Consider the following 26471-nt stretch of genomic DNA (forward strand, 5'->3'; position numbering starts at 1 on the left):
TTTGTCTTTATTTTTGGTGGCAAATTAATGTTGCCCTTTTCATTTGAGCCTAATCCATATCTACATAGGCAATCAGATAAAAGTTAGTATGCTACACTTAATAGCCAACAAAAACCTATCAGGAAAATGTATCTATCAAGGTTGCTAAAGGTAAGAGTAGGCTCGACTAGGGCTGCCTCCTTTAGAAGACCTTCAACTATGACAAGCCCATTGTGCCTTAATGCAGATGAATAGCCAAGGTTTCAAGTTTCAATTAGATACACTTGATATGGGGCCTATCATATCATTTCTTAAAAGACTTGAAATGAGATATGATTGAAAATTGGCAGTATCATTTTTTTTTCCATAGAATCAGACTGTATCGGGCCATATCAGTCATGTATCAGGGAATATCAGTAGTATACCGAACAATACTCTATGAAAAAGATATGAACAAAAAATGAAAAGAAAAATAAAGGGTAAAAAAAACTTTGTTCCCCTGAAATAATCCTTCCTTCACCTTAAATGAATCTAACTCCAAACCTCATTCCTAGAGTGCTAGATATGCAAAAAATGCAATGAACAAGCGTAAATATTTAATGTTTTTTTAAGGTTTCTCAAAATTTGAAATAATATGGAAAAAGTATGTAAGTTTTATAAACTTCTCATAAGATCTTGTGATTTCTTTTTTCTCTTTCTTGAATGTATAAATCTATGTTGATCTATGTTTCTTATAATTAAAATCACAAGTTTTTTTGTGTTATGAATAGATCTATAGAAATTTCGTGAAGAGATTTAGGAGAATGTAAATCAACAAGAATTTTGAAAGGGTAATTTTTTATCTGTTTATAAAGACTTGATATGTTTTATTTCTAAATTTATCAAGTTGGTGGTCAATAGCATTAGATTTATGCTCCCATGGGGTGAAAGACTCACTTTTCCTTTCAAATTCAACCCCTCCGTTTTTTTTCTACAAACCAATGGACAAATGTGGTTTCTCATGGTGTTTTAAAACATGTTGTGGAGGACACCTCGTTAGATAATAGCCTGCCCTATATGAGTGGGTTAGTGGTGGCAATTAGGTGGATTGGGTTGGGGTTTGGGTTGAGTTTGAACCCAATTTATTTAACCTACCCTATGAGTTGGGTTCAACTCAAACCCACTTTAACCCAATCCAACCCGCTCAAACCCATTAATCTTATATTTATGCACTTAAAAAAAAAACTAACTCTCTATTGACAAATAATTTGATTATAGCTTACTAGTAATAATATTTGCTATTTACACGAGTGGTGAAGGTTCAAACCACTTGGGTTCAAACCGGTCAGACCAAATTAAACTATCTAATTGAATTGTCTTCGAGTTAATCACATCAAGAGTGGTTGAACTGTTTAGATTCATATCAGTTCGGTTGGACTAGACAGGACCGGTTCAGTCAATGACAGAGCGACTAGCATTGGCCCATATCAGGTTTGTGCACGGTTTGGAACCGAACTGACTGGCTTGATGAGGGTCAAGAGAAGTAAATATGACCGGTCTGGATTTGGGTCAGGTTGTAAAGATACGAGTCAGGCCGGATGATCCAAACGGGCAAAGCAAATGGGGTGGATTTAGGATCCTGTTCCTGTCCCACCCGACCTGTTTCAAATTCAAACTGGGCTGTCCAGCCCAAACAAACTGAACCAAGGTGATCGAATCTGTTCATATTTAGACCAAGTTGAGCTGGTCTGGACTCAGGTCAACTTGATTTGGATTTATGTCTATTTGGGTGAAGTGTATTGCTATGAATTAATGTATTAATTAATTATTATTTCATTCAAATGAAGAAAATTAAAAAAAATGACTAAAAAATTAACACTTATATCTTTAATGGTTATCCACGACCCAACCCAATCTAACCCATTTAAATTGAACCAATGGCTGATCAAACCCATTTCCAACCCGCGAAGTAAATGGGTGGGTTGGGTGGGTTAGATGCTGGGTGGATTGGGTGAAAAATTGCCACCTATAGAGGGGGTTCAACGACCAGGAAATGCATCCCGCGGTACTTTGAGCCCCAAGAACAGACAGAAGACACGAAGAAAGAGACAAAGAAAGCGAAGTTGGCCAATGAGGATGGGTGGACAAACATCACCACTTTCTACTATTCCTCCATTGTCCTTTGGGGAGGATGGGGAGATGACAGCAACGCAGGAGACCAATCTCCAGATCGTCCCACTTCAGGCTTCGGTTTCGCTTCCCCATAAGGGGAGATTTTCAAATTTCAAAAATTTGCATTGTGATAGGATGGAGGAGTCCCTTTTTCAACCCATTTCAAATGTGACTCTGGATCTCCTGGATCTCCTGTCCAAGAGAATTCTACTCACGTCTACCCACCACACACTACCCCTATGAATTCAGAATATCTCTCCTGCATGATATTATGTAGGTAGACGTGAGCATAGTTTGTGTGGGTAGGAGATCCAGATTCTTTCATTGTTTCAACCTTTATTGAGATCGATTGGTTTGATTTCTCTTCGTGGTGTTTGGCAGAGATTTGAGGTTTTACTTGGGCTCTCTAGGAGAGAGGATATACACCCGGACTCAAGAAATGTGAGTGATGTGGACGCCCTTCTAGGTGTTGACGAACTGGATGCAGTGCCTCATCCCACCTCGGTGGACTTTGCTTTTGATGAACAAAATTAGACCGGGCTAGGTCCTTCGGAGGTACCAGTTGAAGACCCGGTTTAGGCCAATGAAGATGCCCAGCCCCAGCGAGTCCCCCCTTCCCAAATCAACGATGTGGTGGAGCACGTAGGTCGTTTGATGGCTTTTGGAAGTTTTCTTGGTGTGCCTTTTGTGGAGTTCAAGAATCCCAAGTACGTAGTGGATGAGTTCTATGGAGACCTCAGTATTTAAAACCCAAGCATCTTCTTTGGGCCCCAACCTAGGGAGTGAGGTAGAAACTGATAGTGCTTTCTCTAACAGCTCCATTGACAGCCTGGGTTGTCTTACTCTTAGCAGAAGGTCAAAGGAAATTGCGATCTCTATGGTGATATAGTGGTCAAACCCTCTGTTAAGGGGTCATGTAGCACTTATGCAAGAGGCAGAAGATGAAGAAGAGGAAGAGGTTAAGTATCGAGGTAGTATTTCTCTGAGTATTTCTTCTTTGCAGTTCAACCAGCCAACAAAGTGCACCAACATCTGAACTTCCATCGAATAGAAAGTGTCATACAGCCAGAAAGATAATCTAGGCTGCCAGAAGAAGCATCTGATTTTAAACTACCTGAATTGCCCTCGTTCTCTGCGGTAGACTGAGGGCAAGGAACTATTTTAATTAGGCAAGGAAGAAACACAATAATTTCTACCATAATAAGAAGTGTTATCAAGTAAGTATTGCAGAACCCTTGTATATAAAACACCATTTGGAGCAATGCGCTTTATACAGGGTGGAGCCCATTAAAACAAACATGTTGGTCCTAGTAAACAACGCGATATGCAAGTCTTCCAACATAATGCAATACCCTTACAAGCATAAGGATGGGGGAGGGGGGGTGTTGTTTAGGATCAGTGTAGTGTAAGGCTGTAATTAAATTGATTTCTAATCAAATAGTTCAAGTTTGAATTGGATTCAATTTTACATATAAACGTACATATATGCATACATACATACATATATATGCATACATAAATACATACATACATATTATATATTATAAAAACTATCATATATATATATATATATATATATATATATATAGTTATTTTTAAGTTTTTGAGTCAAATTCGAACTTATTGAATATTTAATTTAACTGAGTTTGGTCCGAAAAATATAGTTCAAGTCGAACTTGAACTCGAACTCAAACTAAGTAGCATTTTAGCTAAGTCGAGCCAAGACATGCCAAAGTTTGGCTCAGCTCAACTCAATTGCACCCCTTGAACTGTAGGGCTGCAAAGGGATCGGATCAGATATCTGGTTTGAATCTCATTGAACTTGGATCGTAATAAAAAACTTGATTTATATAATATAATAATCTATTATAATATATAATTTGTATGGAATATACATATATAACATTTCATAACAAACATATTGGATCAGGTCAGGGCAGATCAGATCGGGCTGTATTTGAATTTGATTTATTAACTAAATGCATTGGCATTTCCAATTTAATCTAATTTGTTAGGGTCAAAGGGGGTATCCTAATTTGATTCTTACTAGATAGAATCCTTATTCAAGTCGAATCTAATTCAACTTATTTGCAGCCCTAGATCAGTGGAAAAGAGATACTAAGATCAATGCTGTTGATTTAGATGATCAAACAATCACCTGGTCCTATTCTTGGTTTTAGGTCCCTAAAACTCATTGTTTTGTAAGAAGCCATTGACTTAATTTGACAAAATCCATTCGAACCAAGTGGTTGAACCATTGATCCAAATACAATGTAATGGGTTATTATTAGACATGTTCATGGTTCATGTATCCTGGTGGGTTAGCCTGGCCTGACTTGTTCATGGTTGGGCTTGGACAGGATTTTAGGTTCATGGGCTCAAGCCCTAATCTAAAACACTAAGCCTGACATTTTTTAAAAACATTGGGATTAGGCTGTCTCATCAAAACCTAGCACAAGCCTAAGCCCAACCTGATAATTTTATATAATTAAAAATATATTTTATATAATAAAAAATATGTAGTTTATATTTGTTTTGTTTGTTCCTCTTTTCTTTTCTTAAAGTTATAACGAAATCTTTTAGTATTTTTGGGTTTCGAGGTTGATTAATATAAATAAAATAGTTTTGCTGTTGAATAAAAACAAAAAAAAAAAAACACTTATTTTCAAGATTTATATAAGAGTTGGGAGCTGACTCTAGATCTAGACCCAATGGTTAGGCCTAATCCATTGGGCTTGATAGCTTGACGGGCTGGCTTGGCTTGAGTCATTCATCATTGGGATTGGACAAGGTTTTAGGCCTACATGCTCGGGCTAGGGCCCTAAACACTAAGCCCAAGTTTTTTTTAGCCAAGCTCTGACTTTCTCAAAAAGACCCTAGCCGAGCACAAGCTTGAACTGATATTAATATTTTAGATAACAAAAATATTTAATATAAATAAAACAGATTCATTATTGAATAAAGAACAATAAAAATCTTCTTGCCCAAGTTCTTGGTGAGGCTTCGAGTTTGGACCTCAGAATCGGGCTTTATAGAAGGGTCAGGCTCAAACTCAGGCCTAGACATGTTTTATTAATGTAGAGGCAAATCTAGGCTCAAATGCAGCCCGACCCAGCCTGTGAATAAATATATTTATTACTGTAGAGGCAAATCCCAGCCTAAACCTAGATTAGACAGCTTGTGAACTTGTATGGTTATAATATACAATGCACTGAAAATTTCATGAGGCCATGACAGTATGCTAAAAACAATTCATCCTCTAAGTCGGTTTCAAAACACTGGAGAAAACAATGCAAAAAGTCATGCATTGATTAAATCCACTCCCACTCCAAACCTGGTCTGTGGGACATTTGATGACGACGAGATTTATTCCTCATACTTGAGAGATGAACAATGAATATTGGACCATTCATAGAAAAGGAATGTATGTGTGTAGAAAGTATAAATGGGATAAGGTAGACAAGAAAGATTTTGATTGATCATTAATTCATTATCCCTGTCGTAAAACCAAGATTTGGAATATATATAATGGATTAACAATAGGTGAAATTCCTTTTTTCCCCTTTGTAGAAAACATTCTTGATTTTATAGTTCCCTAACATTTTTAAGGGTTTTCAGCTGTTGTAAATAAAGGATGTGTTTGGTTTAAAGGAAAAAGTAGGGAAAAGAAAGAAAAGGTAAACAAATTTTATAAACCTTGTATGGGTTTTTCTACCTTTCTCTACTTTTTCCTTCAAAGCAAACATAGCCTAAAGGACAAGGCTTGCTCCATATTGATACATTTTCTTTGGTTAGATTTTAAATTGTAAAACTAGTTTAATTATTATATATTGACAGTTCTATACGGTTTGAATATTGAATACATAGCAGATCCGTTCCCTTTTTTATTGTTAGATTTAGAGCTTCCACTTTTCTGTCTCCTTCACCTTTTATGTTTTAAAATCCGACCAGAAGCTTGCACAGTTCTTTTATCAAGGTTAATGGATCAATGGTTCAACCATCAACGGGACAACCCGTGATGTCATCAACCATTTTTCTAATTTTATTAGTTTTTATAATGACATCAACCACTTGGTTATTGATCACGTTAATGGGTTTTATACTTTTATACTTTTTTTGTAAAATATGGTTGGAGTTGTTGACTTGAATTGGTATTGTGACTAGTTCATTGACCCAACTGGCACGGTTGCCGAGAGATTAATTGGAAATATTGTTTTTATTTTTAAACAACTTATCACTGATCCCTGCCCCATTTCTCCATAAAGCAGTTAGAACTTTTAATGTTGTGTTTGGTTTGACTAAAAATAGGGAAAGGCAAGAAAACCTTTATAAACTTTGTATGAATTTCCTACTTTTCCTTTTCTTTTTCTACCTTTTCCTTCAAATCAAACATAGTCTAAAGTTTAGTCTAAAGTAATGGAGGTCACAGTAAGATAGGTCGACCTTGTTAACATGGTTTGGTCTTTTTCTAAAGCTTTCAAGATTCAGGTAACCTTGGTCCTGCTACTTCCATTTAGCATACGCAGCAGAAATGGGATTTCGAAATTCAGGTTACCTTGGTCCTGCTACTGTCAGATACCATACATAACAGAAATGGGTTACCATCTTTGTGTAGCTGTTTTCTTCTATGGACTATCTAATTATAACACAAATAATCAAAGACCCATTAATTACCTGCCAGCTTATTTAAGGCCTTAAATCCCATTAAAACTTGCATTCCACGTGAAAGGGAGCATACAAGAAGTATTTGGGGGTACTATCAATTAAGGACCAGAGAGCACTAACAACCAGGAAAAGAACCAGGAAAGAGACAACCTAACAAACCTAAAAAGCAGAAACAAAAACTAAGCTACAACAAAATCAGTAACCAGTTTGGTAATTCTCCATCAAACCACAAGTCCGAATTGAGCTTCGCCAGTTCATGGGCAGCTTTCTGGGGCACCAATTTAACCTGATCTCCATACCTTCTCTGATGCTTGCCATGTCTTCTCTGAGAAATAATCGTTTGTTTGTTGTTTCCTTTACTGCTTCCACAAGAGCTAGAGCTTCTACCATCAGAGGGGATTCCGCGGAGAGAGGGTCACATGCTGCCCAACAAAAGAAGCCAGCTGAATCTCTTCCAATGAAAACAAAATAAGCTTTATTATGATCGTTAAAACCTCCGTCCATATTGATCTTCACAAAGCCATCTGAAGGAGGGGACCCAGCGAAAAGAAGAGGGGTCCTGGAATCCCCCCTTAATTAGAAAGTTTTCTAATTTTTGATGCAAGAGTAGAGATGTCTCTACTGTCGACCTGTTCATAGCATTAATCACCACCCAAGTGTCAATTGAAATATCTTCAAAATAAAAATTAGTTCAGTTCAGTTCAAAATAAAAACTAGTAGAGATGAGTCATTCGAGATTTAAACTTAGCTAGGGGGCATTCTTTTTCTGGATTTTGAGAGGGGGAAAAGCTTGATTCACATTGACAAAATTTCCCATGTTCTTTTTCAAATTTATGTGGGGACCAAGTAAAGTTTATTTTCATTGGTATCAATTATGATACATATCTCATGTCTGGGTAAATAACTTTCCCACCTTGGAGGAAAGTTGCCAACACTGAATGGGGCAAAAGTGCCCCTTGTAATAATGGACTTTTAGGGAAAAAATGGTCATTGTCTTGTTTGCATGTAAAATAAAAATGCATTGGTAAATTCACTTACCCAAATAAGTGCATTTACTTGGATAAATAACTTACCAAAAAGCGAACAGGGCTTTAATATAACTGATGGTAGAACTCGGTTCAATTCAGCTCATTCAAGTCAATACTTTGATATTGGCCAAAATTGTGGATTAAAAATATACAGCCCGAAATGCTTGACCAACAATTGTTAATTGTTAATTGAATATGGTAAATAAAGAAACCATGTTTAGCAACATGCGGCTACTTACTATCAAAAAAAGATAGCATTTACTTGTTACTCTTCTTGATCCTAACCAAGAGTAAAAGAAAACTTGCTTACTCTTTGAGCAAAGAAATAACTTAGCTTAATAGATAGAGAACAGGTAGATACTTAATTGATACATCAAATGTTGATAGCATCCACAGTTTTTTTTTTTGAAAATTCATCCACCTTAGAATGCTATTTATAAATAAATCTACAGACCCAGAACTCTATAAATACCCCCCACAACTCTTTATCATTCCATAAGATATACACAGTTTTCTTACACAATAGAGCACACTGTGCACATAGGTTGATACAAAGATGGCTAAGTTTTTTGGCTGCTTCTTCTTTGTCCTCTTAGTCCTTTCAGGTTTCTTAAACTATCCTCCTTTTCATTTGTTTATCTATGCTTATCCATACGTTTATGATCATTTCTATAATACATGATTACTTCTTTCTGTATCAACATCAGTAAAAAAGACTTGCTATATATTTGCAACAGTTTCAAGATAGACTTCTCCTACACTGTGTTACAGCCATGGTTACATCACATGGTGCAACCTTCAACAGTCTAATAATATTGTTGTTCTTTGTTTTACTAAGTATTATTGATATCTAGAGTTGGTAGAGCTTGCCTCCTCTGCTAAACTTGCAATCGTTTATCAGTGACAATGGAGTGACAATGGGAATCATGGTAGAATATATACAGATTTGGTCTCATTCCCCCTGGTCCCCTCCCCTTTTAGCCTTTATTTATTTATTTATTTATTTATTATTTGATACTTATTTGCTTATTGTATAAACGATGCATGGTTGTTGCAGTTGCTTCAATGTTTCCCAGTTCGGATGCTGCTTACGGTGGTCCGCCTTGTGTGGCAGTTCAGCCGCTCGGCAGCGCGGAGTGTAATATCCGCGCATGCATGACCTGGTGCTACCGAGCCCACGATGGCCATGGTGATTGCAGAAAAGATGGAGATTTCAATTACTGTCTCTGTGTCTATAATTGCTAATTAAGTTAAATAATCTCTTTCGCTTTTCTTAGTGATTGTACGTAATAAAGGAAAGGCAGCCTCTCTACTCCTGTCTAAGTGGGGCTCTGTATTAAATAATTTCTCTCTGTCATCTTCTTCCTTACATTAAATGTATATTAAATAAAAGAGTGGCATTGCGACCGATGGGTAGTTGCTTCATTGCGAATTAGATGATCGGGGTTCAAATATTGGAAGCAATCTCTTTGTCTGCCTAGATATATACATCTATCCCTCCCAAACCCTGCATTGGCTTGACGAAGATTGGCCAGTGAAATATTCAATAATCAAATCTCATCAGTAATTGTATGTTATCAGAAACTAAGTAGGAAAAATACTATTGGATAGATAAGGATCAGAAACTCCATTTGAAAATGATTATAGATTCTTTAGTGGTCTTTGGATGATATATGAATGGAATGTGGGCTCAGTGGGCCTTTTTACTAAGTACTTATTCTTTTTTTCTATTTCTTATTTTTCATCGTGTGCCCTCTTTTCTATATAGACACTATTTTTAGGGTGAATGACGGTTCAGCACAGCATCAGAACTTTTAAGCCCAAAGTACAATTGGGATAGGTGTCAACTTGGAATTGATGCAAATTCAGGGGAGGGCATTGGTGTATAAAATGAGGATTTTTGATATTTTGAATGTTTATAACCCTATAGTGGAATTCAGAAATCTGCATTGGACCTGTACATACTTTTCTGTTTATGCCCTTTAGTGTTTCTGCGTCATTTTGAATTTGAAACATACTTCGACTAATCTTTTAGCCGATTCAGGGGCATTCTTGGACTTTTACAAAAGACTAGACCTCTAGGGTCCAATACCATAGTTATGTAAAACCCAAAAATTTAAATCCAATGGGATCTAAATCATTCAAATCCAACACCAATTACCCTTTCATCTTAAGACCCGAAGCCAAAATCAATTCTAATTGTCTAATTAGGATTATTTTGATCATCAATTTTATCTAAAATCAGATCAGAAATCCAATACCATAAATACGTAGATCTCAAAAATCCAAATCCAACGTTACCAAGATAACCCAAATCCCAAAAATCTAATTTCGATCGTTCAATCGGGATCATTTTTATCCTGAAACTTACCTCAAGTCAAATCAAAAATTTTAAACCATAGGTACATAGAACTTAGAATTTCAAATCTGATTACAGCAAGATCACCCAAGTTCCATATCATTTACCCCTTCATCTTAACACTCGAACTCGGGACCGATTCCAATCACCTGATTAAGATCATTTACCACCCCCTTTCTCACACACAAAAACACACATTCTGGCCTAGGGAGGGAACTCTGCATCTACCTGCATCTATTAGCCCAGACAATGCCCCCACTTGACGTCCCAAAGCAACTCCCACCTTCCCTAACCCACGTCCCACGTCCAAACTTATGAGAATACCTCCATTGCGTTCAAGGACTCCCCCAAGCCTATTATACCGTTGTAGTCATAACAGCTTTGTTTTCATTCATAGATATTCATAACCTTTCCCACTCATCTTAGGTACCTAGGATTTAGGTCCCACGACAACAACTCCCTTTCCACTTCACCCAAAAGCTGAGAAAACCAAAAGCCTCCAAAAATCAATCCTGCACATGGTTGAAATCTGCTTTGATTTGATGATTACTGCAGAAAATTATTAAGCTTTCAACAGAATTTATTTATATGTTGGGCCACATATTCGGCATATAAAATCACTCAAAATGGTTTCATGCGGTTGGGAAAAACATTAGAAGTCAATCAGGCCAAATGGACATGTGATTGGTGCAACAAGGGAAGATTTATTAAGTAATTTAGCGTTACAGAGCATCACTACATTAACTATTCCTACATGTTTTGATATATACTTAGATCACATTCCCTGTCAAGTACTCCACTTGAATTCAATTAGTTGTTACCTTTTCTTAGTTTTCTAGGAATTCTCATCTTTTCAACAAATACTAAATAGATGTCCGAAGAGAGCTTAATTATATTAGCATTTTATAACATTATTGAATTAGGTTTTCATTATGTTTCAATTGTAGTGGTTTTTCTTAATGTTTCTTTTTTGAGTAGTATAGACTTTCGTATACATAATTTGCTTTTTAGTTTTTTCTCAACCTCGTCATCTTTTTACTTGGGTTACATTGATTTTGGGTTATTTCACACTGTGTCTAGTTCGTCTGTTCGGCACCTCGGGTAACCTACGAAGTGACAAAAAGAAGAGTGTTTGATTACTTTTTTCAAAAACAAAGGAAAGTGATTGCTACATTCATAATAAAAAAAAGCAAAGAAAAAGGAGAGAAAGAAAAAAATAAAGTCTCCTAAACCAAGCTCGGAGTTTCGGTACACATTGCATTTACAGGGGTCTAAGAAAAGAGGCAAGTTTCAGTTCTCACAGGGCTCCTCGTCCCCACCTTTAGCATCCTCAGAAGAATTCTTCCTTAGCTCATTCTCCATAGCATCCTCAGCAATGCCAACCTCATCGGTTTCCATGGCTTCTCCGACAATGGTACCCGGGCTGCTCGGCTTCTCAACAGTTCCCTCATCGATGTTGTTGTCGCTCTCCTCCTTGGAGTCAGGGTCTTCCTTCTCGGATCGAAGTACCATCTCTATGATGACCCCGATGGTGGTGATAGCTACAAAGTCGAGCTAAGGGAAGGCATGCCTAGTCAACCAATGGGAAAGCTTGAAGCCCTTTTGAAAGGCCTTTGTAGCGACGTCGTCACAAAATTTGTCGAACTCTGGAGAATTCTTGTAAGCCTGAACTGCAAGGACCTCAGCATTCTTGATCCCCTGAGTCAGAGCATCCTCACAAGAAGAAAAATCTTTTCGGGCCTCCTCGACATGCTTCTTTGCCTCCTTGACCTCATTCACTAGCTTGTCAATGCGCCTTTTCTCCGTCGTCACATCACGAGGCGTGAATCTCGTGACTTGATCTTCTTCAACCAGGTCGACGACAGGGATCCCTTCCTTGGTTGGAGCAGTAGGCACCAGGGGTGATCATGGGCCGGGCTGGCCTTTGCACTTATGATAAGGCTATAGCTTAGGTCTGGGCCCGGCCCGGGGTTCTGGCCTTGTAACATAAACCCTAGCCTAGGTCTACACGGGCCTGGGTTGGGTCAGGCTTGATTCTGGGCCAATGTCTTTCATATATAAAACATTGCATATCTATAACATTTTATATTAAATGACATAACATGCATATAAACTTTTATTTTATATATTATATAATATAAAATATTACATATAATATAAATTAAACAGGTCTTGTTATAATATTTATATATAAAATATATAATATAATGTAAAATAACATGTATGCATGTGTATACGTTATACACAAAATGTGAAAGTTTAAATATATGTGGGCTGGGTCGGGCCCGGGTTGGGCATGAAGTATTAAGCCCAAGCCCAACCCTAAAATTTGTAGGCCTAATATGGGCCCATGCCCAGTCCGGGCCTAAACACAAAACCCATGCCCAAGCCCTGAATTTCTAGGTCGAGCTGAAATGATCACCCCTAGTAGGTGCAACTTGAACAATGGGCTCAGCCACCATCTCCTGAGGGACATCGCAGGTAGCCTTCCTCTTCTTCCCCTTCTTCATGTTAGGGAAAAGCTTTGTGATTGGAATGTCTGTCATGATGCCTATGACAAACGAGCAACAAGTTAGTCGAAGTGATAAATATAGAAAAAGGACTTGGTCCAGCTTTCACTAGTTTCTCCTCGGCTAAATAATCCTTCAATTGCAAACTGGGGTTTACCGAGAAGCGAATCTCTTTCCTCTACTTCGTATTGAGCCTATCCAAGGGTCGTTAATGCCCATCCTCTAGTGCGTCAGGAAGGGCCACCCCATCGAGAGAAGAAATGACAAAGTACCTACATTTCTAGTCCAGGACTTTGTTTTGACACTTATGCAAAATTTTGTACCTAGGTCGGTAAGAAATATAATAACTACGCATATCTACCCTTGGGAGGATGTCATGATTTTTCTTAATGGAGCAGATCGAATTGAAGATGTCTAGTCTAAAGGCATGTTGAAGTCATGAAAGACAAAGATGGTCCCGACTAACTATGGTACGAACAGAATTGGGACGAAGCTAGTCAATAGTGAAAGAATGGAGTGAAAGCGCCACCCCACAATTAGCTGCTCCTCGAATACCACAACCTCATTGTGGTCATGCTCCCAAGGAAACCCCTCTAAAAGAACGTTATAGTCATAGTCATCGGGGAATTTGAAGTCGGTGGTCAGTGCATTAACCCTCTCCCTTGTCAAGGTAGAAGGAGCAAAGCAATCCAGACCCTGAGAAGGACAAGTACGACCAGAGGATGAAGCCTTCTTACTTGAAGCTTTTCGCTCTTGACCTGAGGTGCCCTGCTCGATTGGGCTGGACTCCGGGCTGTGGGTAGACGTGGCCATCTTGGCTAGACCAGACTCCATGTCCTGGACCGAGGTGCCCACCTCGACCCCAACGCACTCATTGCTCATGTCGAGCAGGCTACCCGTGCTACTACTACTACTCATATTGAAAGTTCAAACACTTGAGATGAGACGAGGCAAATGGGACCCCAAGGCCCCAATTTATAGCCACAATAGTCGATCCTAGATGGTCCAGATCAACACGATTCGACGACTCTCGTGAAAACCGATTGCATGCCTCCCAAGGCCGGAATTGGTTGAGCATGCGTTTTGACGTCCATGGAGCTTTTAACCTGCGTGACGTCTATGCATCCTTGATATGCAATCTAGTTTTACGATCGAGCCAAGCGAGTCATCATGATCTGACTGTCGGACCTAGAAGGAACCCGGGCCAATCCACCTAATCTCGTCGTGAACTCCCCGCACTAGGTCAAGACACCTAGCGCTAGGAGTGGAGGGCAATTGATGAGGGATGATTTGGCCCAACCTAATGAAAAATGAACACGTGGACACAACTTGATGACTGGATTATGACTAGGCATCTTTCTGCCACATAAGTGTTCACCGTCACCTCTATGAGTTAGGCCACTTTGGGTGTCTTGGGCACCTCGGCCAAAACCAAGGTCCGAGTAGCTCGGGAATGGCCGAACCAACCGAGATGACACGTAGCAGACTTCTAAAAGCATGCCAACTATCTCTGAGCTCTTCGGGATCATGCCGCATGACCATTGGTCTTATCCTCATCCCGCTTGGATCGGACGGATATGATAGATGTTATTGGCTAGCACGTTATCCAACTCCTAGGGTGGAACGGACTCCTAACAGCACGGGCCGAGGATCTCGGAGGTGTTTCGTGAGAGCTAGGACAACTCATATATATATGGGCACCAGCCCTCGGGACTCAAGTACGCGTAATTCAGTGCATTCTAGCTCTCTTATTCTCGAATAATTAGTTCACAACATCATAGCTACTAACTTAAGCATCGGAGTGACACGCCGGCTTAGTCACCGGGCTCTATGATCCTACCTGTCTTATAGTTTGACCGTCCACCTGAGCAACTGACATCCGAGCTGCCATCCAGGTAGGAGCGACCAGATCGTGCACCATCAACTCCCACCCCATCCCTAGTCTGTGGGACATTTGATCACGATGAGATTTATTCTCATACTTAGAGATAAGCAATGAATACTGATCATTCATAGAAAAGGGATGTATGTGTTTAGAAAGCGTGGTTTTCAAAATCGGACTTGACCGAATGATTGGACGGAAAAAACTGAGAATTAATTACATGACTGGTTCTGTTTTACCTTAGAACCATTATTTTCCCCAAAACCAATGATTTGATGAAAAAACAGCTGACCAAGGTGGTTGAACTGTTTGAACTATTCAATGGTTTGTCTGTTTTTTTATTTTTTATTTTTTGTCAGAATATGCTGTCCATTCAGTTCAAACTTCAAAGTATTGGACTTATTCAACCCAATAACCAGACCCCGACCGGTTTGTTGGCTAAATCGGTTTAAAAACCGTGGTAGAAAATTTAAGTGGGTTGAAGTAGATAAGAAAGATTTTGATTGATCATTATACATCGTCAACCCAAGATTTGTAGAAACCATTCTTGATTTTGTAGTTCCCTAAACTTTTGTAAGGGTTCTCAACTGTTCTAAATTAAAGGACAAGGCTTCCTCCGTATTAATAATACCTTTTCTGGTTAGATTTTATGTTTGTAAAACTAGTTTGTTATATATATCATAAGAAAACAATAAATGGAAAATCAAAACCTTGTCTCTAATATCTATATTGTCACTTGCACGGTGGAATGCCTCTAGATCATTTAGATATTGACAGTTCTATACGGTTTGAATATTGAAAACATAAGAGATCCGTTTCCTTTTCTATTATTATATTTAGAGCTTTCACTTTTCTGATCTCCTTCACCATTTTATATCTGTTTTAAAATCCGATCCGAAGCTTGAACTGTTCTTTATTGCGACTGGTCCATTGACCCAATTGGCACGGTTGCCGATGAGATTAATTGGAAACGTTGTTTTTATTTTTTAACAACTTATCACTGATCGATCACCAATTGTACTGCCCCATTTCTCCATACCAAAAAACATTGGGACGGCTTTTCTCGTCTATGTGATACAAGCAGAAATGGATTTTCGAATTAATTCAGGTAACCTTGGTCCTGCTACTGTCAGTTACCATACATAGTAGAAATGGGTTACCATCCTTATTGTTTAGCTGTTTTCTTCTATGGACTATCTAATTATAACACAAATATTCAAAAACCCATTAATTACCTGCCAGCTTATTTAAGGCCTTAAATTCCATTCAAACTTGCATTCCAACATGAAATAGAGCATACAAGAAGTATATTGGGGTGCTATCAATTAAGGACCAGAGAGCACTAACAACCAGGAAAAGAACCAGAAAAGAGACAACCTAAAAAGCAGAGACAAAAACTTAGCTACAACAAATTCAGTAACCAGTTTGGTAAGTCTCCATCAAACCATAAATCTGAATTGAAACCAAGCTTCGCCAGTTCATGGGCAGCTACATCACCACTTCTGGGGCACCAACTGAACCTGATCTCCATACCTTGTCTGATGCTAGCCATGTCTTCTCTGAGAAAAACCAAGTCTTTTCGGCCCTGAATGGGCAAGCTGTTAGGATATGTGGTCAAAACTTCACAAACTAATTCAACAAAAAATCGAAATAATCCTTTGTTTTTTGCTTCCTTTATTGCTTCCACAAGAGCTAGAGCTTCTGCCATTGCCATCAAAGGGGATTCAGGTGAGAGAGGCCACACGCTGCCCGACAAAAAAGGCCAGCTGAGTCTCTTGCAGTAAAACCAAAAGAAGCTTTATTATGATCGTTGAAACCTCCGTCCACATCGATCTTCACAAAGCCATCTCAAGGAGGGGATACCATAAAAAAGAAGTGGGATCCTGGAACCCTCCTTACCTGAAATGTTTTCCAATTTCTGATGCAAGAGTAGAGATATCTCTACTGTCGACCTGTTCATAGCATTAATCACCACCAAGGGGTCAATTGAAACCTCTTTAAAATAAAAACTAGTTCAGTTAAGTTCAAAACAAAAACTAGTAGAGATGAGTCGATCGAGATTTGCAAATATAACTCATGGTAGAACTCAGTTCAGTTCAGCTCGTTCAAGTCAATAATACTTTGATATTTGGCCAAAATTACAGCCCCAAATGCTGGATATTTGGCCAAAATTGAAGATGGTAAATAAAGGAACCAAGTTTAGCAACATGCAGCTAGCTTACTATCATAAAAAGATAGCATTTACTGTACTTGGTACTCTTCTTGATCCTAACCAAGAGTAAAAGAAAACTTGCTTACTCTTTGAAAAAATAAATAACTTAGCTTAATAGACAGAGAACAGGTGGATATAATAATTACTTATTTGGGCAAGTACACATGATTAGGTCGTTAGTACTAATTAAAGTTTCTTCAAGTTATGCTTTATCGGCCATGTTTACGTAATTAAGTTCCAATATTTAGGCTTCTTAATAAGATATGCTGGACCCATTTGATACATCAAAAGTTGATACCATCCACAGTTTTTTTATTTTCTTTTTGAAAATCCATCCAGCTTAGAATGCTATTTATAAATAAATCTACAGATCCAGAACTCTATAAATACCCCCACAACTCTTTATCAAAGATAACAGAACACACTCTTCAAATAAGTTGATACAAAGATGGCTAAGATTTTCAGATGCTTCTTTGTCCTCTTTGTCCTCTCAGGTTTCATAAACTATCCTCATTTTCATTTGTTTGTCTCTGCTTATCCATACGTTTATGATCATTTCTATAATACATGAATACATCTATCTGTATCAACATCAAAAAAAGACTTGCTATATATTTGCAAAAGTTTGAAGTTACATTTTTCCCACTCTGTGTTACAGCCATGGTTACATTACATGGTGCAACCTTGAACAGACCAATAATATTGTTGTTCTTTCTTTTACTTTATGGGGCATTTTTTTTCAGGAATTTGAGAGGGGGGAAACTTGGTCAATGGGATTTTGATTTCCATTGACCAAAAATCCCATATTCTTTTTCAGATTTATTGGGGGAACAGGGAAAGTTTATTTACCAGGGTATCAGTTACCTGGATTAGTGATACCCATCTCCTTGGTGGGTAAATAACTTTCCCGCCTTAGGGAAAAGTTGTCAACACGTAAATGTGACAAAAATGTCCCTTGTAATAATGTATTTTTTTGATTAAAATGACATTATCTTATTTACATGGAAAATAAAAAAACATGAATAAATACATTTACCATTATCTAGATAAATAATTTACCAAAAAGAGAATGGGCGTAAATATTATTGATATCTAGAGTTGATAAATCTTGCCTCCTCTCCTATATATGCAATCGTTTATCAGTGACAAAATGGAAATCCTGGTAGAATATGTACAGACTTGCTTTGATTAATTCCCCCTCTCCTTTCTGCCTTTATTTATTTATTTCCTGTTTGATATTTATTTGCTTATTGTATAAACTATCGGTGCATGGTTGTTGCAGTTGCTTCAATGTTGCCCAGTTCGGATGCTGCTGACGGTGGTACTTGTGTGGAAGTCCAGCCGCTCGGCAGTGACAAGTGTAATATTAGCGCTTGCATGACTTGGTGCTACCGAACCTACAATGGTCATGGTCATTGCCAAAAAGATGGAAATTACAATAACTGTTTCTGTGTCCATAATTGCTAATTTAAGCTAAATAATCTCTTTCGCTTTTCTTAGTGATTGCACGTAATAAAGGAAAGGCAGCCACTCTACTCCTTGTACTGTTTCTTCATCAATCTAAGTGGAGCTCTTTATAATTTCTCTCTGTCATCTTCTTCCTTACATTAAATATATATTAAATAAGAGAGTGACATTGACGGGTGGGACGTTGCTCCATTGCGACTTAGATGATCAAGGTTCAAATATTGAAAACAATCTCTTTGTCTGACAGGGTAAGGCTACATGTATACATCTATCCCTCCTAAACCCTACATTGGCTTGAGGAAGATTAGCCGGTGAAATATTCAATGATCAAATGTCGTTAGTAATTGTATGTTATTAGAAAATAAGTAAGAAAAATACTGCTGGATAGATAAGGATCAGAAGCTCCACCTCGTAGATTCTTTATTGTCTTTGGATGATATTTAAATGGAATGTGGGTTCAATACCTTTTCTTTTTAACCCCAAACTTTACTTCAAGTGGAGGGGTGATCATCTTAAATTTTGTTAACCATTTTTAAAAAGAAAATTTGTAATAACAGGGGAGGACTTAGCCTGCCTTACTCCATTACCCAAGCATAGATAGCTCTCCCTCACCATCGTCGGCCCACAGAAAAGAGGCCTAGAAAAACCTAATTAATTCTAAGCATAGGAAAGATGAGCCAAATCTCTAGGAATTTGGGAATTACAATTGATCACTTTAAGCATGCCTATTTCATTAGTTCCTTTGTTAGCTAGGAGATCAACATAATGATTTGGGAGCAATGCGCTTTATTCAGGGTGGAGCCCATTAAAACAATCATGTTGATCCTAGTAAACAACGCCATATGCAACTCTTCCAAAATAATGCAATACCCTTACAAGCATAAGGGTGGGGGAGGGGGGAGGGGGGTGTTGTTTACGATCAGTGTAGTGTAGTGTAAGACTGTAATTAAATTGAGCTCTAATAAAGCTCGTTGAACCTTCGGTTAAGTTCGATTAGTTAAGTTTTAACCTTCGGGTAAGTTCGATTAGTTATTCAAGATTAAACTCAAGTAAAAAAATGTTTTGCTTGAAAGCTTATGAGTTTGGCTTGATAAATACATACATACATATTATATATTATAAAAAAGATCATATATATATAACACATAAATACAGTTATTTTCGAGCTTTTGAGCCAAAGTCAAACTCGTTGAATATTTAATTGGACAGAGCTTGGGCCAAAAAATATGGTAAAAGTCAAACTTAAACTCAAACTTGAATGAAGTAGTATTTTAGTTAAGTGGAGCCAAGACATGTTCATGGTTGAGCTTGGACATGATTTTAGGCACATGGGCTCAAGTCTAAACCTAAAACACTAAGCTTGACCTTTTTTCTCCATTGGGAATAGGCTTTCTCATCAAAGCCTAGCCTAAGCCTAAGCCCAACCTGATAATTTTATATAATTAAAAATATATTATATATAATAAAAAATATGTAGCTTATATATGTTTTGTTTGTTCCTCTTCTCTTTTCTTCAAGTTATAATGAAATCTTTTAGTATTTTTGGGTTTTGAGGTTGATTAATATGAATAAAATAGTTTTTTTGTTGAATAAAAACAAAAGAAAAAAAAAAAGCTTCTTTTCAGGCTTTATATAAGAGTTAGGAGCGGACTCAAGATCTAGACCCAATGGTTAGGCCTAATCCATTGGGCTTGGTAGCTCATAGGCTTGATAGCTTGACGGGCTCGCTTGGCTTTACCCATTCATCATTGGGATTGGACAAGGTTTTATGCCTGCATGCTCGGGCTAGGGCCCTAAGCACTAAGCCCAAGTTTTTACGAGCCAAGCTCTGACTTTCTCAAGTCAATATTTTTTTCTCTGTTCCTCTTCTCTTGTTTCAAGTCAAGTGAGGTCCTTTACTATTTTTGGGTTTAAAGCTATTTAATATAAATAAATCATTTTTATTGTTGAATAAAGAATAATAAAAATCTTCTTGCCCAAGTTCTTGGTGAGGCTTCGAGCTTGAACCCAAGAATGGGGCTTTATACAAGGGTCAGGTTCAGGCTCAGGCCTAGACATGTTTTATTAATATAGAGGGAAATCAAGGCTCAAAAGCAGCCCCACTAGCCTGTGAACAGGTATATTTATTACTGTAGAGGCAAATCCCAGCCTAAAACTAGATTGCACATCTTGTGAACATCTATAGTTATAATATACAAGATCAAATCAGCTCCAATAAGATTGCTCCCCACAACATCGCCTCCATGTATTGGAACATCTCCCGATTGATGATACCATTAACCCACTCATATCACCTAGTTGTTTGACCATTAACCCACAACCAGAAGCAAAAATAATTCTTCCTCTAAGTCGGTTTCAAAACACTGGATAAAACAATGCAAAAAGTCAAGCATTCATTAAATCCACTCCCACCCCAACCTTGGTCTGTGGGACGTTTGATCACGACGAGATTTTGATTGATCATTATCCAAACAAAACGAAGGAATGTATGTGTGTAGATTTTGGTTGAATACATAACAGATCCGTCCCTTTTCTATTGTTATATTTAGAGCTTTCACTTTTCTGTCTCCTTCACCTTTTATGTTTTAATATCCGAACCGAAGCTCATTTACCAGGGTTAATGGATCAATGGTTCAACCATCAACGAGACAACCCATGATGCCATCAACCATTTTTCTGTTTTTTATTTTCTGTTTGTAGTAGTCATCAACCACTTGATTGTTGATCAAGTTAATGGGTTTTATACTTTTATTTGTAAAATATGGTCAGAGTTGTTGGCCTGAATTGGGATTATGACTAGGGGTGTTAATTTGATTTGATTTGGTCCAATCCAATTCAATCCGGTATGAGTCCATTATAAATGAATCAGGTCCAATTTAATCCAATGAATATTTTGGACTAATTTGGATCGATCCAATACAATGTTTGGATCATCCAATCTGTTTAAATTCATTTTGCTTTAAATTGGTTTTGACCCAAATTCATCCATTGACACATGTATTCTTATCTTATATCAATGCATCAGATATTGGCTTAATCCAACCCAATCCAATATAATTTTTTTATGGATGAACCAAATCCAATCCAATCTAATAAATATTTTGAACCAGATTTATCCAATCTAATATGTTTTAGATTTATTGGTCCGTCCAATCCCTTAAAAATAAGGTCCAATGCAAAACCAATCGTTTGACACCCTTAATTGTGACTGGTTCATTGACCCAACTGCCACGGTTGCCGAGAACTTGGAAACACTGTTTTTATTTTTTTACAACTCATCACTGATCCCTGCCCCACTTCTCCATACCAAAAAGCACATGCAGTACTCTTATTGTGACTGCTTTTATCGTCTGTGAGAAAAGCAGTTATAACTTCTAAAGTAACGGAGGTTAGCATACGTAGCAGAAATGGGTTTTCGAAATTTAGGTAACCTTGGTCCTGCTACTGTCAGTTACCATACATAGCAGAAATGGGTTATCATCCTTGTATAGCTGTTTTCCTCTCTGGACTATCTAATTATAACACAAATAGTCAAATACCTATTAATTACCTGCCAGCTTATTTCAGGCCTTAAATCCCATTCAAATTTGCATTCCAACATGAAACAGAGCATACAAGAAGTATATTGGGGTGCTATCAATTAAGGACCACAACAGAAACAACCTAACAAACCTAAAGAGCTGAGACAAAAACAAAGCTACAACAAATTCAGTAACCGTTTGGTAAGTCTCCATGAAACCACAAAACCTGAATTGAAAGCAAGCTTCGCCAGTTCATGGGCCGCTACATTAACACTTCTGGGGCACCAACTGAACCTGATCTCCATACCTTCTCTGATGCTAGCCATGCCTTCTCTGAGAAAGAAAAACAAGTCTTTTGGGCCCTGAGTGGGCGAGCTGTTAAGATATGAGATCAAAACTTGGCAATCTAGTTCAACAAAAAACCGAAATAATCCTTTGTTTTTTGCTTCCTTTACTGCTAACACAACAGCTAGAGCTTCTCTCATCAGAAGGGATTCATCTGAGAGAGGGCCACACGCTGCCCAACAAAAAAGGCCATGTTTACGTAATTAAGTTCCAATATTTAGGCTTCTTAATTAATAAGATATACTGGACCCCATTTGATACTTCAAAAGTTGATACCATCAACAGTTTTTTTATTTTCTTTTTGAAAACCCATCCAGCTTAGAATGCTATTTATAAATAAATCTACAGACCCAGAACTCTATAAATACCCCCCACAACTCTTTATCATTCCATAAGATATACACAGTTTTCATGCACAATAGAACACACTGTGCAAATAGGTTGATACAAAGATGGCAAGGTTTTTCGGCTGCTTCTTCTTTGTGCTCTTAGTCCTCTCAGGTTTCATAAACTATCCTCATTTTCATTTGTTTGTCTCTGCTTATCCATACGTTTATGATCATTTCTATGATACATGAATACATCTTTCTGTATCAACATCCAAAAAAAGACTTGCTATATATTTGCAAAAGTTTCAAGGTGCACTTCTCCCACACTGTGTTACAGCCATGGTTACATCACATTGGTGCAACCTTCAACAGTCCAATAATATTGTTCTTCTTTCTTTTATATATTTTAAGTATTATTGATATCTAGAGTTGGTAGAGCTTGCCGCCTGTGCTATACATGCAATCGTTTATCAGTGACAAAATGGGTATCCTGGTAGAATATATACAGACTTGCTCTCATTAATTCTCCCACTCCTTTCAGCCTTTATTTATTTATTTATTTATTGATATTTATTTGCTTATTGTATAAACGATGCATGGTTGTTGCAGTTGCTTCAATGTTGCCCAATTCCGATGCTGCTGGCGGTGGTACTTGTGTGGAAGTTCGGCCGCTCGGCAGCGACGAGTGTAATATCCACGCATGCATGGCCTGGTGCTCCCAAACCTATGGTGGCAATGGTCATTGCGAAAAAGATGGAAATGAAAATAACTGTGTCTGTGTCTATAATTGCAAATTAAGTTAAATAATCTCTTTCGTTTTTCTTAGTGATTGTACCTAATAAAGGCAGCCACTCTATTCCTTGTACTGTTTTTTCATCATTCTAAGTGGAGCTCTGTACTAAATAATTTCTCTCTGCCATCTTCCTTAAATTAAGTGTATATTAAATAAAAGAATGGCATTGCCACGGGTGGGTCGTTGCTCTATTGCGAGTTTGCGACTTAGATGATCGGGGTTCAAATATTGAAAACAATCTCTTTGTCTGCCAGGATAAGGCTACATATATCCATCTATCCCTCCCAATCCCTGCACTGGCTTGAGAAAGATCGGCCGGTGAAGTATTCAATGATCAAATCGCATCTTTAATTGTATGTTATTAGAACATAAGAAAATTACTGCCGGATAGATAAGGATCAAAAGCTCCACCTGAAACTGATTGTAGATTCTTTAGTGGTATTTGGATGATATATGAATGGAATGTGGCCTCATGGACCTTTTTACTAATTACTTATTCATTTTCTATTTCTTATTTTCTTTCATCACGGCCATTATGCCCTTTAGTCTTTCAACATCATCTCAAATTTTAAACATACTTTAACTAACATATTAGTTGACCTGGGGGCAGTCTTGGACTTTATAAAATTCTAGACTTACGAGATCCAATACCGTACTTATATAGAGCCCAAAAATTCAAATCCGATGACATGTAGATCATCCAAATCCAACACTGGTTATCCTCTCATCTTAAGACCTAAAACCGAAATCGATTTTAATTGCCCGATCAGGACCATTTTGATCCTCAATCTTATCTCAAATCAAATCAGAAATCCAACACCATAAGTATATAGATATCAAAAATCTATATCCAACAACACCAAGATCATCCAAATCCGACACCGTTTAAGCCTTCATCTTAAGACCTGAAGCTGAAATTGATTATGATCGTGTAATCGGAATCATTTTTATCTTTAAACTTATCTCAAGTCAAATCAGAAATTTTAGACAATAAATACATAAAACCTAAAATTTCAAATCCGATGATACCAAAATCACCCAAGTTCCATGTCATTTACCCTTTCATCTTGACACCCGAACTCGGAACCAATTCTAATCACCTGATTGGGATCATTTATATGAGAATACCTCCATTGCGTTCAAGCACTCCCACAAGCCTACTATACCGTTGTTGTCAGAACAGCTTTATCTTCAATCATAGATATTCATAACCATCAATCCTAGAACCTAGAAAACATGGTTGAAATCTGCTTTGATTTGATAGTTACTGCAGAAAAGTATTAAGCTTTCAACAGAGTTTATTTATATGTTGGGCCAAATAATAGGTATATACAATCACTGAAAATGTTCTCATTTGGTTGGGAAAAACATTAGAAGAAATCAATCAGGCCAAATGGACATGTGATTGGTGCAACAAGGGCAGATTGATTAAGGAATTTGGGGTAGAACATGACTACATTAATTAACTTTTCTAGGAATTCTCATCATTTCAATAAATGCTAAAATTATTGAATTAGGTTTTCAATATGTTTCAAATATTGTAGTGGTTTTTCTTAATGTTTCTTTTATTGGGTAGTGTGGACTTTAGTATACATAATTTGTTTTTTAGTTTTTTCTCAATTTCGTCACCTTTTTACTTGGCAGCCTCAACAATGACCATCTTCCTTAGACCTAGGATCCCTTCTTACTAGCTGCGGCTACAACCTTTTTTGTCGTGATCTCCTCTATGTCTTTCTTTTTAGTGGCAAATTAATGTTGCCCTTTTCATTTGAGCTTAATCCATATTTACATAGTCAATAAAGTTAGTATGCTACACTTAGCAGCCAACAGAAACCTATCAATAAAGTTAGGTTGCTAAGGGTAAGATTAGGCTTGATTAGGGCTGCCTCCTTTAGAAAACCTTCAACTACAACAAGCCAACTGTGCTTGATTTAGATTAATAGCTAAGATTTCAAGTTTTAATTCAATGCATTCGATATGGGGTATATCGTATCATATCTTGAAAAGCTTGAAATGAGACATGATTGAAAATTGGTAGTATCATTTTTTTCAACAACGTCGGATTGTACTGGACCATATCGGGAGTGTATCAGGGAATATTGGTAATGTACCGAACAATACATACAAAAAAGATATGAACAAAAATGAAAAAATAAAATAAAGGGGAAAGAAAACTTCATTCCCTTGAAATAATCATTCATTCACCCTAAATGACTCAAAAACTCCAAACATCATTCTTAGAGGGCTAGATATGCAAAAAATACAATGAACAAGTGTAAATATTTAATGTTTTTGAAAGTTTTTCAAATTTTGAAATAATATGGCAAAAGTATGTAAGTTTTATAAACTTTTCACAAGAACATATGATTTCTTTTTTTTTCTTGAATGTTTAAATTTATATTGATCTACATTTCTTATATTCAAAATCACAATTCTTTTGTGTTATGAATAGATCTATAGAAATTCATGAAGAGATTTAGGAGAGTGCAAATAAACAAAAATTTTGAAAGGGTAATTTTTTATCTACTTATAAAGACTTAATATGTTTTATATCTAAATTCATCGAGTTGGTGGTCAATGGCATGAGATTTATGCTTGCATGGTGGTGGAAGACTCAATTTTCCTTTCAAATTGAACCCCCCTCTGTTTTTTCCTACAAAGCAGTGGACAAATGTGGTTGGTCAGGGTGTTTCAAAACATGTGGTGGAGGACATTGTTAATGTTCCAAGAGTGCCACCTCATTAGATAATAGCCTGCCCTGTGAGGAGGTTAGTGGTGGAAATTGGGCGGGTTGGGTCCGGTTTAGTTTGGGTTGAGTTTTAACTCAGTCCATCTAACCCGCCAACCCATTAATGACCCATTTCTATAAAATTAAAGGGTTGGGTTCAACCCAAACCCGCTTTAACCCAATCCAATCTGCCCAAACCCATTAATCTTATATTTATGCACTTAAAACAAAAAATGAATTCTCTCTTGACAAATAAGTTGGTTATAGCTTAGTGATAATAGTAATTGCTATTTACACAAGTGGTGAAAGTTCAAATCACATTACATTCATATTATTTCTACACAAGTGGCAAAGCCATTTGACTATGTTCGGGTTTTGGATTTGATTGAACTACTTAGGTTCAAACCGGTCACACCAACTTGATCTATCTAATTAGATTGTCTTCGAGTTAATCACAGCAAGAGTGGTTGAACCGCTTAGATTTAGATCAGTCTAGTCGGAT

The 26471-nt window shown here is 37.3% G+C and overlaps 3 long non-coding RNA genes across 3 annotated transcripts; all 3 read left to right on the plus strand.

Moving 5' to 3' along the window:
* Nucleotides 1-8306: 8306 nt before the first annotated feature.
* Nucleotides 8307-9167, plus strand: LOC148843438 (uncharacterized). Its single transcript, XR_016102952.1, has 2 exons — nucleotides 8307-8428; nucleotides 8881-9167. It is a non-coding gene; the product is annotated as an uncharacterized LOC148843438 (long non-coding RNA).
* An 8028-nt stretch (nucleotides 9168-17195) lies between these two features.
* LOC148843439 (uncharacterized) lies at nucleotides 17196-18366 on the plus strand. Its single transcript, XR_016102953.1, has 2 exons — nucleotides 17196-17280; nucleotides 18069-18366. It is a non-coding gene; the product is annotated as an uncharacterized LOC148843439 (long non-coding RNA).
* A 4133-nt stretch (nucleotides 18367-22499) lies between these two features.
* Nucleotides 22500-23354, plus strand: LOC148843440 (uncharacterized). The gene is made up of 2 exons (XR_016102955.1): nucleotides 22500-22620; nucleotides 23058-23354. It is a non-coding gene; the product is annotated as an uncharacterized LOC148843440 (long non-coding RNA).
* Nucleotides 23355-26471: the final 3117 nt, after the last annotated feature.

Source organism: Nelumbo lutea, chromosome 8 (genome assembly GCF_056320005.1).
Source record: "Nelumbo lutea isolate HS-2025 chromosome 8, American lotus-T2T, whole genome shotgun sequence".
NCBI classification, from domain to species: Eukaryota; Viridiplantae; Streptophyta; class Magnoliopsida; order Proteales; family Nelumbonaceae; genus Nelumbo; species Nelumbo lutea.